The sequence below is a fragment of the Doryrhamphus excisus genome, chromosome 8 (genome assembly GCF_030265055.1).
Source record: "Doryrhamphus excisus isolate RoL2022-K1 chromosome 8, RoL_Dexc_1.0, whole genome shotgun sequence".
NCBI classification, from domain to species: Eukaryota; Metazoa; Chordata; class Actinopteri; order Syngnathiformes; family Syngnathidae; genus Doryrhamphus; species Doryrhamphus excisus.
In genome coordinates this window covers 9,686,020-9,701,417 of record NC_080473.1, presented here as the reverse complement: position 1 = coordinate 9,701,417, position 15,398 = coordinate 9,686,020, and the positions used below count along the sequence as shown (strand labels likewise).

General features: G+C 39.1%; 2 protein-coding genes across 3 annotated transcripts in view; one reads left to right on the top strand and one right to left on the bottom strand.

Annotated features, from left to right (window-relative positions):
- Positions 1–15,398, top strand: part of dph1 (diphthamide biosynthesis 1) — a 294,949-nt gene that overhangs the window by 110,981 nt on the left and 168,570 nt on the right. For both annotated transcript variants that reach the window (XM_058080444.1, XM_058080439.1), the window contains exon 2: positions 11,638–11,707. The gene's annotated coding sequence lies outside the window, so the exon portion shown is untranslated. The remainder of the gene's footprint in view (positions 1–11,637; positions 11,708–15,398) is intronic.
- Positions 1–15,398, bottom strand: part of rtn4rl1b (reticulon 4 receptor-like 1b) — a 179,486-nt gene that overhangs the window by 68,721 nt on the left and 95,367 nt on the right. The gene's annotated exons all lie outside the window — the stretch shown is intronic.

Genomic DNA, 15,398 nt, shown 5'->3' with positions numbered 1-15,398 from the left:
AAACAACGATGAGCCTGCATCTCATAATCTTAGATGCTATGAAGCTTGTATTGCAATTTTTTTTCCACACAGGGCCATATAGGATGGGATTTTTTGGTCCCTATATATATATATATATATATATATAATGTTTAATTACAAGCTGCACTTTATGTTCAGTTGTGTTGTCATTGACTCATATTTAAATTTGTTTCTGAAATATATAATGGATAATAATCTGAAATATTTATGCGAAAAAAAGAAATCAGGAAGGTGGCCAACACTGTATGGATCTGGAAAAACAATATTACTATTCATTCCTTCATTGGCCAGCCAATCACAGGGCACATATAGGCAAACAACCCTTCACACTCACATTCATACCTATGGACAATTTGGAGTCGCTAATTAACCTAGCATGTTTTTGGAATGTGGGAAGAAACCGGAGTACCTGGGGAAAACCCACGCCTGCACAGGGAGAACATGCAAACTCCACACAGAGATGGCCGAGAGTGGAATTGAACTTGAGTCTTCTAGCTGTGAGGTCTGTGTGCTAACCACTCGACCGCTGTGCAGCCCTGTATGAAATTCATTCATTCATTTTCTTCCGCTTATCCTTACAAGGGTCGCGGGGGGTGCTGGAGCCTATCCTAGCTGTCTTTGGACGAGAGGCGGGGTACACCCTGGACTGGTGGCCAGCCAATCACAGGGCACATACAGACAAACAACCATTCACACTCACATTCATACCTATGGACAATTTGGAGTCGCTAATTAACCTAGCTTAAAGTTTTGGAAGGTGGGAGGAAACCGGAGTACCCGGAGAAAACCCACGCATGCATGGGGAGAACATGCCAACTCCACACAGAGATGGCCGAGGGTGGAATTGAACTTGCGTCTCCTAGCTATGAGGCCTACGCGCTAACCAGTTTACAGTGAGCGCAATTGGCACTAAAATCAAAAGTTAAAATAAAAGGTTTTAATGGTTTTTACTACGTATATTGAGGTGCATTAAAAACAATAATAAAAATAGTGCTGTGTCAGTCATGAATGAAGTCACAACATTGTTGGAACTCTAAAATGTAAACTGCTGCCTGGAATAATGTCCACTGACGCTCCGCGCAGGGATGGAAGTGTGACTTGCTAGGTAGCCTGGAAATAATGTGTAAAATCAGGCTGATGATGGAGCAGCGAAACTATGATGGACATGCACAACAATGTGTAGGAACGCAAGGTGACATATTAGAAGCATTATTTTCATTATGTCTGACGCTGAGACAATGTTCCCAACTTGTCTTCATACATTTGACTATGTGCACTCACACAACTGGAGCATATAATTTCAAAGACAGATCTGGGTTCGAATCTCCGTGTGGTTTTCTCCGGGTACTCAGGTTTCCTCCCACATTCCAAAAACATGCTAGGTTAATTGGTGACTCCAAATTGTCCATAGGTATGAATGTGAGTGTGAATGGTTGTTTGTCTATATGTGCCCTGTGATTGGCTGGCCACCAGTCCAGGGTTTACCCCGCCTCTCGGCAGAAGACAGCTGGGATAGGCTCCAGCACCCCCGCGACCCTCGTGAGGATAAGTGGTAGAAAATGAATGAATGAATGAATCTTTACCAGTTTGGCTGCACGGCAACCGAGTGGCGAGGGTGCAGGCCTCACAGCTTGGAGACCTAAGTTTGATTCCACCCTCGGCCATTTCTGTGTGGAGTTTGCATGTTTTCCCCGTGCATGCGTGGGTTTTCTCCGGGTACTCCGGTTTCCTCCCACATTCCAAAAACATGCTGGGTGCAGTTATTATAGGGGACCTATTATGCTCATTTTTGGCCCCTTGTATTGAGTTGTGGACTCCTATAGAGCAGCTACACACAATAACCTGCACAGAAAGTATTCTAGATCTTCCAGAATCTGCACCTATTCCAGCTGTATTTCCATGGATTTCCAAAACGGTTTGTTTCAATTTATTTAACCCACGCCCCGCCTCTGGGCACATTCACTCCACTGTGATTGGTCCCACTCAGCTTATACAGCGAATAGCTTGTATAGCTTGTACCCAGTTATGCTAGGTTAATTAGCGACTCCAAATTGTCCATAGGTATGAATGTGAGTGTGAATGGTTGTTTGTCTATACTGTATGTGCCCTGGATTGGCTGGCCACCTGTCCGGGGTGTACCCCGCCTCTCGCCTGAAGACAGCTGGGATAGGCTCCAGTGAGGATAAGTGGCAAAGACGATAAATGCATAGATTTCAACGACATTACATAAAGTATCAGACTGACAAGATTCTAAAACGATATCGAAATTCTCCACCAAGCGAATCACAGCTTTTCTTCCTGGCAGTCACACACACCATAGCCACGACACAAAAGCAGGAAGTATAGTCAAACAGCAGACAGATATGATTTAGAAATGACTTAAAACACATATTTCCAAAAAAACTGGGTCATCCTATAATCCTAGAGTTGTCTTATATTCTGGTCAGTATGATAGCACTGTAGGAATGGCAACATGTTCTGATTTTAATCACTATCATTATTACCAGACACAAAATTGTGATGACAGACTGGCTGATAAGGACATTTTAAAACGGCACTTTATGGCAAAGAGGTCGAAGACCCTTACATTAAATGTCCACATAAAACATACAGTGATGGATTCGCTTTTTCTAGTGCTAAATCTGTCTAGTCATGGTTGTTTTTCAGGAAAAAAAACATTGTTGTCCACTAATTACTGTGAATTACCGGACTCTTTCTGGCGCTCACTTTTGAATATCGTTATTATTGTTCTAATAAGAACATAAGTCAATGCAGTACAAATAAACATCATGTAGAGAGTAAATATACACTTAACATGAGTGGCTGGTTGATGAGGTGATGGGAGATTCATTCTCAAGCGTCGACTCACTGCCTTACAAAGCCTGAGCTCACACAATCGCCCGTCTGTCAACACTGTGTCAGTTGATTGCTTTTCAATGAAATTAGCTGCTAAACCACCCTGCAGTGACAAATGTGCACTTTTTTGTTTCCCCGCAGAGTGTTTTGTTTAGCTCTTTAAATCTACAAGGCTATTTGCTGCTAAATAAAGATCAATACGCAACAAGAGACCCGGGGATGCTTATATATAAAGCATGTGAATACAGTATGGGGTGTGGGAAAGAAAAAAAAAGCAAATGACTTCCCAAAAAAAAAACGAATCCGGAGGGTCTGGCTCACACCTAAACAGATGTGGTCTGCATCTGCTGTCTTTTTCCTGACTCCACCTTGGGTTCCAATCTCTAAGTGTTGGACTTTATCTAGTAGTGGGCATAACCGTTCATTTCAGTGAACCGGATCATTCCGGTTCATTCAGTAAAAAGATCCGTTCATTTCGGTCAATTGGTATTTAGCTGGTGATCTCCCCCTGTGCATAGAATCAGTCCGTTCACTCATGTTCACGTTCGTTCCGACTCAAGAGCGCAACAACACGTGATGATGTACCTTGAAATCTGAATTACCGTATTTTCCGGACTATAAGTCACACTTTTTTTCATAGGTTGGCTGTTCCTGCGACTTATACTCCAGAGCGACTTATAAATGAAAGAACTGTTTATGTTACATAAACACTGGACACTTTTTCTGTTCATGTTTATTTTTTGTGTAGCTGAATAACCATTGTGTTAGCATATCTTACACCTATTCAGTCTGTTCTCTATTCTTTTATTAATGTTAGAACTTGCCTTCCAAGGTGATGTAATGTCTGTTTTGGTCAAGTAGTTTGTAAAATAAATGACCTGCAAAAAATGCGACTTATACTCCAGCGTGACTTATGTATGTTTTTTTTTCTACCTAATGATGCATTTATGCCTTTTTGGCCTTGTGCGACTTATACTCCGGAGCGACTTATAGTCCAGAAGATCCGAGTGTCTCAGTTTACTCCGGAGCGACTTATAGTCCAGAAAATACGAGTGTCTCAGTTCCCCGGTCCCGTGATACGACCAACACCCCCCCCCCCCCCCCCCCCCCCCCCCCCGCTGGGTGGGTGGGTTAGCTAACTGAAAGACAGAGACCGAGAGATTGACCAACACTGTCGGTGACCTCGTTCATTCTGTTCACAAAAAAAGAACGAGTTCTTTTGACCTGTTCGTTCATGACTGACACACCACCAGTCATCACGTATTGTTGCACTGTTGAGTCTTTGCAAAGAGGAACGGTGAACTGACTCTCCAGCCAATCAAAAAAAAAGCATTTGCAACTGAACAGAGTGAACGGGTATTTTAGGGGTGGTGACCTCGTTCATTCTGTTCACAATAAAAGAACTAGTTCTTTTGACCCGTTCGTTCATGACCGACACACCACTAACTTCATTACCACTCCTCTGGAGAAAAGGTCCAGTTAATTGAATTAATTAGATTTTCTCAATTTATATCCCTACTCAACAAAAACACCTCCCAAAAAGAGCCCCACACAGCTCCCCCCCAGCATTGTGCCAGGTTGACCTATAAGAAACAGGATCTCAGTTAATCACACTTTATCAACTACCAGCGTCGCCTCCTGTTCGGCTCACTTCCTCCAATCAAATCGTCACAGCTGCCGAGCCGCGCTAACTGTGTGGCACATCCAAACAGAATTAAACCTGAAAGGAATGAGACGCACACATCACACGGGGGGGACACACAAAATTGATTTAACTCTGAGCGCTTGGCGAAGAAGAAGCAAAGCAATATTTAGCATGAAGATGATTGTTGCAGAGGTTATCCGATTATGTGAATTGTGCGGCCGCCATCTTGGTTTCTGAGTCCCAAAATGGCCATAATGTCCAAGCTCTTTGGTTCGTCATAGATAGCTGCATTGTAGTGTGCACATAAAGGGCCGCTATTGTCCCTGGAAAACCCCTTTTGAAGGGAATAACAGGATTTTTTTTTTTTTATGAATTGAAAAATTGTTGGTTTTTGATGGAACAGAAACCCAAGATAGGAAGTCACAATGCCGAATTCTCACAAGTGACATTTCATTTAAATCAGTGAGTCATGTGATCATCCTTAAATTGCTTAAATCAGCAATTTAAGTATAAGAGAAGTCATCCATAGTTAAATACACTGTTTACTTACTGATAAAATGGGCTTAAAAAACCTTCAAAAGTAGCCAAAAGCTGCAAATCTCAAATACTCAATACTGTCTTTTTCAGCATAAAAACACAATTTAGGAGAGGAAGGAAGCTCTCCCTGCTCTGCATTTTCACAGCTGATGAGGATTTAGCTGGCTGACAATGAGCGTTGGCATTTTCGATTGAAAGAGTTCCATCCAGAAAATGCACACATCAAGTTTGAACTAAAAGAATCGCAACTTTGTTCATGTAAACATTTCAAAACACAGTGAAAACAACCGTTTCCAGTTTGCAAATGTTTTCATTAGGCCTACTTCAAAAAAATTGACTATTCAAGTTTTTGGCTTTTGATATGCAGACATTAAATGGTTCAAACATTTACATTTAAAAAGCGGTAGAAAATGAATGAATAAATGAAAATAAACAACAACAACAACCACAAAAGACATTATTTTGTCTCATATTACATTTGCGGGAAGTTATATTACATTTTGTTACATTTACAGATTTTCACTTTCCCACATATGTAATAATTTCCTGCAAATGTAATAGTTATTACATTTGCAGGAAATTCAGTATTACGTTTGCAGTAGGCAAATTTGATTACATTTGTGGTAAATTTATTTCAGCCTATCCCAGCTGTCTTCGGACGAGAGGCGGGGTACACCCTGGACTGGTGGCCAGCCAATCACAGGGCACATATAGACAAACAACCATTCACACTCACATTCATACCTATGGACAATTTGGAGTCGCCAATTAACCTAGCATGTTTTTGGAATGTGGGAGGAAACCGGAGAACCTGGAGAAAACATGCAAAACTCCACACAGAGATGACCGAGGGTGGAATCGAACCCTGGTCCTTCTAGCTGTGAGGTCTGCGTGCTAACCGAAACAGACTTTTTAGGCCTGCCAGTCATATTACACCCAATGACACCCAACAATCCACTAACCGGCAGCTCTGTGGGAAACATTTTAGTGGGAGCCACAGTTTGGCCCTATTTATTCATTAAGACATGTGATCAAGTCCAGTTATATCCAGGCTACAAAGTACACATCACTGCAGTCTCAGTGGGAAGTCAAGGTTGTTACAGGAATCCCCAGTCCTCCCATCTTGAGTTGCACCCACTATCATTCCAGATACTCGGTTCTGTGTGAACATTCGAAAGCATGAACCAATCCTCACGCAATTATACCCTGATGGCTTTATCTCAGGCTTCACATTGAAAATGGGACTATCTTGTTCAGACAGAGCGAGAGAGAGAAATGCTATAAGAGTTCAGAGGCTCATCAAATGAGCAATCCTATGTTTGGACTTAATGATGAGTCAATGAGAAGCCAGACGTCTGCAGGATGGTAACTACGGTGATAAAGAGACACCGAGAAGAGAAGGGACCATTACGGCTAAGGGCCACCCACTAAAAGTTTAAAGTGATGCAAAGAGGAAGCATTATCCGACCGTAACCACTTCAACGTTCCCGTCTGCTTTTTTTTTTTTTTACAACCTCAGGCTAACAGTCCATCTTATTGCGATAAAAATAAGTTTGAACTATGTTGAGCTATCACAAAGACTAACTTTCTCCTTGATGAAATAACCCAGTGGTACTTTAAAGCGACACATTTTCTGTACATTTCACTATCCATCCATCCTTTTTCTATATATTATATATATACTATATATATAGTCAAGTCAAGTTTATTTAATAGCCCCTATTCCCTGTTGAGTACGAGTCCGCATGCAAATACCCATCTTTCTTTGGGTTTAAATTCAAGAATTCAAGAAACAATACAAGCAGTTGATGTTTGCTAAATACAAGGATGAAGAGTCTTGAACCAGTCATGATGTGCTATATATATCACTATATTGACACTTACTATGGTACCCATTATGTCATTGGATGGTCATATCACCTCATACTTTGGTACATCACCAAAAATAAAATGAACAAAAAAAACTATATTAGGAAAGCAGGAAGTGAACAAATGTAACAGTTACTGAACCATGACCATTACCATTACTTTATTTTTCTTCACTGTAAAGCGTAAATAATAAGCGTATAATAATAATAATAATAATAATAATAATAATAATAATAATAATAATAATAATAATAATAATAATAATAATAATAATAATAATAATAATGAATGATTAAAAAAATAAAAAAATAAAAATTAAAAAAAAATTATAATAAAACTATTGGGAAAGCAGGAAGTGAACAAATGTAACATTACTGATTGTAAAAGTACCAGATGGAGGGGTAGGATTTAATAAGCTTTGCTTCTTCCTACTCCTTTTGAAATTAAACTACCATTACCATTACTATTAACTAATGTCTATTTATTGCTCTTGGAAAGTGATCCCTGATTCAAAAGGTGTCCACTACGTATACATACAGTAATGAGTCATGGTGTAATTAAGTCAATGAATAATTTATATATTGCTAATTTAAAAACAGACAAACTTAATAGACCTTGATGCTGGATGTAGAGCAAGGGGGATTGTTCAGGTATTTTACACAGAAACATCCCAGGATGCAATGGGCATTGCTCAAGATTTGCTGGGTAATTAAATATTTAAAGAAACAGTGTACATGGCAGCTTGTATATGATATGGCCACCGTTTTTTTTTGGCTGTATCATATGAAAAAATAGCTTTTTTTTTTTTTTTACTTTTTAGAATATGCCTTTGGCAATAACAATTAGCCCCAATTTGGACAAAATGGTAGTTGATGGCTATTCTATGGATAGCTGGGATCATAGGTAAAATATTTTTGGCAATGTTCTACCACTCGTTTTCAGTTGACTCAGCACTGCACACTGCTCGTCCATCGTTTTTCTGGCTGCTGTAATGTAATGCTTCATCTGTTTAACTGGGAAGATGGAAGGATATACAATCAGTTCGTCTAGGGAGAGGCGGTCGCTGTGTGTGACTGGCCAATCACGGAGCGTGAACATCGACTATATAATGAGCATTTTCTGTAAATACGGATATTGACGATATTTACTCATTTCATACTCATATCCGGCTTATCACTAATATACAATCCTCATATCTGCAATATTCATTCATTCATTTTCTACAGTTGCTGGAGCCTATCCCAGCTTTCTTCGGGCGAAAGGAGGGGTACACCGTGGACTGGTGGCCAGCCAATCACAGGGCACATATAGACAAACAACCATTCACACTCATTCATACCTATGGCTATTTTTATCCTAGCTGTGAGGTCCGCACGCTAACCACTCGACCGCCGTGCAGCCCCTATCTGCAATATCCTGAATAGACTGAAAATGCAACGCTGCCGGATGTTGGATGATAGATGTCATTGCTCCCCTCACTACCTGCCCCATAATCCCAAAGTCATGAAGTGCTCTGGTGGAGAGATCCATTCCAACATCCCTTAAGACCTGCTCATAAACAAGAAGACTACATGTGCATGTGTAGCCTGCTGGAGCACACAGCAACCAATACATTTCTGTCTCATCCGCCCTTTGTGCCTCTCGTTTTTTTTTCTACCTGTCTCTTTTCCAACACCTCTTTTACATTTCAGTCCTCCGTCTGAGAGAGAAAGAGGGCAGGAGAAAGCACGGTCCCCTTTGGGTAGTGAAGCGATTAACGTTTCAAAGCTCCAATCCCTTGCATCACACGTCTCAAAACCTCGTCGGCTCTAACATCACTCCGTGGGAACCCATCATCTCCTCATTTGGAGCCTCCGTTTTCCTGTTTGCATTTTTGCTTGGCTATGTATTCTTCTAGCATTAACAACTCCCATTGGTTGTACACAATAAGGCATTTTAGGCATGCCTGTATATTTCTGTGTTTGGTTGCTAGGGATGCCCATTTGAAAAAAAAGAAAAAGAAACTGCAATGCACCCAAGGCTCTGCACGAACCATTGAAAGAAACAGTTTGGATTTCTTGACAGGAAGTTGTATGACATCCCCATTGCCCTACTTCGTCCTGTGAGCCGAGTTCTGGTCGGTTTTGGAGTTTTCAAGAAGGGGGAGGGGTACTGTTGAGGCACTGACAACAGACAACAACAGACACTGTTGTTGAGAATGTTGATGAGGATACAACTTCATGTCAAAAATTCCGAACTAACGCTTTAAATGCACAAGGCCAGAAAACCAAGGAATTCCTGTATAGTGATTCTTGTTAGAAAACACAAGCTTATTGACACGGGAAAACCTCACTCCATTAACGTCCCACCAGCTTCCACAAAAATATTTACAGGATATTTTTTTATTTAGTTCTCAGGGAAGAACTCAATTTGAAACACTTATATGCTAGGACTACGTTAAAAAGCCATAGCATTTCAGTATGTGGAATCAAACTATGGAATGGATTGAGTAAGGAACTCAAACAATGCACAACGATGAGCCAATTCAAGAAACAATACAAGCAGTTGATGTTTGCTAAATACAAGGATGAAGAGTCTTGAACCAGTCATGATGTGCTATATATATCACTATATTGACACTTACTATGGTACCCATTATGTCATTGGATGGTCATATCACCTTGTACTTCGGTACTATTAAAAAAATTATTAAAAAACAAAACAAAAAAACAAAACAAAAAAAAACCTGAACCTGTATTATGGAAAGCAGGAAGTGAACAAATGTAACAGTTACTGATTGTAAAAGTACCAGATGGAGGGGTAGGATTTAATAAGCTTTGCTTCTTCCTACTCCTTTTGGACATGTGGAACTGTGAACTGATTATGGGATGCACTCAATTGTAATCTGATGCATGTTCAAGTGAAATAAAACCATTACCATTACCATTACCATTTTTAGTTGAAAATGGTCCAGTACCAAATTTCACTTGTCTTTTCACATTCTAAGTCAGCACAGTTAGACAGCAAACTAGTTAAGCCTGTTTTTATTGCATCCAGCAAAATCATTATGACCAATACTTAAACATTAAATATACCATATTGAACAAACAGAAGACTGTATTTTTTCCCAGTGAAAATCTGAAAAAGACGAGTCTTTTTGCTGTACTATATTTTTTTCAACCCATGCATGAAAAAGCCAGGGTGTAGAGTGGGCCCGTTGAGAGTGGGCTGCAGCCCCAGTCAGCAAGCCCTCACCCGGCTTTCCTATCTACTTAACTTGAGTTAATCGGTGGTGTGTTGTCCTATGCTGTGTGTTGCATTAAAAAGACGGGACTGTTAATAAAATATATATATAATATATATCACCTCGTACTTGGGTACGAAGTACATTATAAAAAAATAAATAACAAAATAAATAAAAATAAACACCTTAAACTGTATTATGGAAAGCAGGAAGTGAACAAATGAAACAGTTCCTGATTGTAAAACTAAACTGTATTATGGAAAGCAGGAAGTTAACAAATGTAACAGTTACTGATTGTAAAAGTACCAGATGTAAGGGTAGGATTTAATAAGCTTTGCTTCTTCCTACTCCTTTTGGACATGTGGAACTGTGAACTGATTATGTGATGCATTCAATTGTAATCTGATGCATGTTCAAACGAAATAAAACCATTACCATTACCAAAATACAGTAAAAGTGGGCATATTTCAGACATATGATGATGATGAATTAATTAGAAAACTGTAATTAATCATGATTGAAATCATGATTAATAAAAAATAGTGTATTAAATGCTGTTAGCAGTCCTTGAGCACCTTCCAAATAGCATCCTTGTTCCTTGTCTTCTCTGGCTGAGAGAGACTTGTGAGCTGGTCCCTAAAGCAGAGAAGAACTTAAGTGGCAAAGAACTAATCTCTGCTTCTCCAAGTGCCCAGTCCAGTAAACGCAACGCTTCTAAAGACCCCTTCCTGCACACCCACCAAACTGATAGTGTATGTAGGTACCGGTACATGCCGTGAGCAACATGGGGTGCATCCATGAAGGGGATTTATTGTGGGGGACTCAGTTCCTGTCTTGAAAGGCGTACTCACACTAGGCCATTTGTACCATGCTGGACTTGAGTGTGAACCCCCACCCACCCCACCACCCTCCTTGGCAATAGCCTGTTGTCGATCACCGCTTTGTGCATCAGCAACCACAGCCTCCAAGACACTAACCAGAGAGGGGTACTGTTTTGCTTCATGGTAAATCTGCTGTTTAAGAAGAGCCCACAAATTCTTAATAGGGTTTAAGTCAGGCGAGGGAAGGGGTTATGTCAGTAAGTATTTTGATGCATGTGATGTAGCATTAAAATCATGCTTTTCTTGAAAGACGCAGGCTTAAAAATATAGTACTAGTAGTAGTTTAAGTCCATCCTAAACCTGAAAAGGTCATCTTTAATGATACCAGTTAATAGACCTTGCTGGTGGGGAAAATAATTTTCTAAATAATCCTGCACACTTTGATATGAGGTGTTATAGGCCGCACGCTCCCTTATTATACAAATACACATCACCAGATAGGATTAAATCCATTAAGTATTCAAGTTAATACAAATTGGAGTGAGGAAATGATGCTATGTAAATGCATGGTATTATAGCAATTATACTGACTTTGTGGACTAGACATGAAATAATATCCTTATATGTTTATGTTCTCCTGCTGTTTCTATTATTTTGTTCCACAGAACTCCATTCTCTGACAGGAGGAGGTTCCACTGGGTACACCTGTAATTGATTACTCCTCATCGCAGAGAGGTGAGTATTGCTGGATTATTCCTTTGTGTTCCATGGCATTGAGTTTTATAGTTGTTGTAGTTTTGCTGTATACATTTGTTGGAGTTTTGGAGTCTACTTACTACTGCCCAGTGGATCGCAGCCTACTACTGTTGTGCCTGGCAGTTGTTTTGGTAATGGTAATGGTTTTATTTCATTTGAACATGCATCCGATTACAATTGAATGCATCACATAATCAGTTCACAGTTCCACATGTCCAAAAGGAGTAGGAAGAAGCAAAGCTTATTAAATCCTACCCCTCCATCTGGTACTTTTACAATCAGTAACTGTTACATTTGTTCACTTCCTGCTTTCCATAATACAGTTTAAGGATTTTTTTTGTACCTTGTACCGAAGTACGAGGTGATATGACCATCCAATGGCATTTGTTCACTTCCTGCTTTCCGAATATAATTAAATGTTTTTTTTTTTTTACTTTATTCTATTTATTTATTTTTTGTCACATACCGACGTACGAGGTGATATGACGATACAATGACATAATGGGTACCATAGTAAGTGTCAATATAGTGATACATATAGCACATCATGACTGGTTCAAGACTCTTCATCCTTGTATTTAGCAAACATCAACTGCTTGTATTGTTTCTTGAATTGGCTCATTGTTGTGCATTGTTTGAGTTCCTTACTCAATCCATTCCATGGACTTAAAGAACATATACTGTATGTACAAAATATATGTAACTGAGGCTATTTTTCCATGTTTTTGAAATGTTAGTTACAAAAACATTACAATGCTTTTACAGTAATAAGCATAAGAAAATTAAGCAATTGTTCATGCTCCAAATCAACCATGCGCCGCATCATTTGCGATATGACACAGTCCAGAAGAGGATGCCAATAAATAATATAAATAATAATATATTTTAAAAAATCATATTTGTAATGAACAAAATACACACTTCATACTATCAAACAATTACATTGAATATTTTAATGACATTTTTGACTTGTTGTCAATGACCCGCCCTGTCCTGGGTCCCGACCCACCATTTAAGGAACCCTGCCATAAGGTACTGTCAATCCAGGGTACACTCCAGTGCAGGGGTGGACAAACTACGGCCCGGGGGCCACATGTGGCCCACCAAGCGTTTGAATCCGGCCCGCCAGTTGCTTTCTGTAGTATTTCAACTTTCAAAAACAAAACTGCAAAATTAAATTACATAGTTTGATGTGGTCTGATGTTTAAAGTACACCTGTAATTGATTACTCCTGGATTATTGCTGGATTATTCCTTTGTGTTCCATGGCATTGAGTTTTGTAGTTGTTGTAGTTTTGCTGTATACATTTGTTGTAGTTTTGGAGTTTACTTACTACTGCCCAGTGGACCGCAGCCTACTACTGTCGTGCCTGGCAGTTGTTTTTGTTTTGGGATTTCTCCATTGTGGGTTAAAACCCATTTGGACAACTTTTTGGACTTGAAGAACATCTACTGTATGGAAAAAAATATATGTAACTGAGGCTATTTTTTCATGTTTTTGAAATGTTACAGTTACCTGTCCGTTGCAATGCTTTTACCGTAATAAGCATAAAAAAAATTAAGCAACATTTAACTTCGTTTTAATACATATTTGTGATGGAAAGCGTCACTCATGTCTACGTCTTCGTGGTTTTGATTAATATTTTTCATGATTTGTGTTGGTTATCATTAACAATTTGCATGTAGATTGCATGCGTGTATGCATGGAATCATCCCAGGCCCTTGACCATCTCTTTCCCAGGCACGATGCGTTTGGCCTAATGCTAGTACTCCCTCAGAGTGCAGGGATGCTGCTGTCATTATCCTTCATCTCCGAGATGAAGGGAAGCAATATTGTGCTGCAATTCAACTGTCAGAACCTTGGGAATGTGCAGCTATGCAACAGCTGGAAAAGGGGAATGACATTTTCATTGAGATGTTCCAAAAGGCATTTTAATCATTCCTGCTTGCCATCAATGTTGGATTTCTTCTCATCTTGTGTGATAACTTTAAAATGCCATTGATCACGATATTGGCATTAGATGTTTAAAATAACTGCATAATATTATATTTAATCATCAAGACATGAAAACGCCATAAGAGATAATAAATCTCAGTTTTCAGTATTACCCTCTTCTTCTTCTTCTTCTTTCTCTTTGGCCAACTACCCTCATGTCCTCCTTCACTACATCCATAAACCTCCTCTTTGGTCGTCCTCTACACCTTCTAACTGGCTTCCTTCTACCAATATAGATGTCCGAACCATCTCAGTGTGGCCTCTCTGACTTTATCTCCAAGGTCTCTAACATGTAATGTCCTTCTGATGGACTTACTTCTGATCCTATCCATCCTGGTCACTCTCAATGAGAACCTCAGATCACCCTAAATGCTGTAATTATACCCATGGTTTATATTTTCATAAACTGCAAAGACAAAGCAGACAGATGATGTTATTCCCAGAATATATTGGACGATAAAGATATATCATAAATCAAGAATACACCAAAACCACCCCAATGATTTCTTATTCAAATGAGGTATGATGTGCTTCACTGATGGTCTATTCATTATCTAAAGGCACATGATTCCTCGATTGGACCTCCTTAGATGCAGGTGTACGCAATGTTTGTGATGGAAACTGGGTTTTATTTATTTTGTTACACCTCAGGAATGCCAGTGAAGGCTGTTATCTTAGTTCCGTGCTGCTAAAAAAACACCAAAGAAGGTCAAAGAAAAACCGGAGATGTGGCGCACGGTGTTGATGAGGACATTCATCAAGATTTCTGCCGTATCGCAGACTTTTGATTTTAGTTTGTATCCCTTTTGCTTCAAATGTTGTGCTTTTAAAGAAGGAAGATGTGGGATTTTGGCGAGCAAATGCTTTTATTGAGGACGATTTTACTTCCACATCACACTTGCAACTCATTCAAGTGTTCTTGCTAGCAAGTGACCCACATCATCCATTTCTCCCTGAGTCAGGTGTGTAATGCGGCATGCTTTCCCCCTTATTTTAAGATTATTTTTAAACCTACGTCATTTTTGAGCAATTATTCTGCTATCACAGAGCGTGAAAATGTGCTCATCTTTGCAGCTGAAGAACATCGCCTGCAGAGTTTCGCATATTCTGGATGCCCGACTGAGGGTTTTTTGAAGTGTGCCCATACCAGAAATGCTTAAACTTGTGGGTATTCACATTCAAATTAGAATAGTCCAACTTTCAAATAATCTGAGGTTAAATCAGTTTATAAGAGCAGCAGTATTTGACTACATTTTCACAGATTTTTAACGGTCAGAAACTTATTTTTCAGTGTTAATCATGATTTGGAGTGCATGAGAAATTGGAAAGAAAACATAGCTCTCTTTGACCACATGGTCAAGTGTGTCCGTCCAGCATTAATACCAGTAATGATTTAATTGTAAACAACAATGCAGTGCATGAGTTTCACAACAATAACAACAGCTGTGTAGCACAAGAAACACTTTGCAGCGCACGTAGAGGTAAATAAACCTGCTGGATGCTATATCATTTAAATTTAAAATGATAGAAAACGGTAGAAAATGAATGAATGATTAAATTAAATTAAATTAAATTAAATTAAATTAAATTAAATTAAATTAAATTAAATTAAATTAAATTAAATTAAATTAAATTAAATTAAATTAAATTAAATTAAATTAAATTATTCATTCAT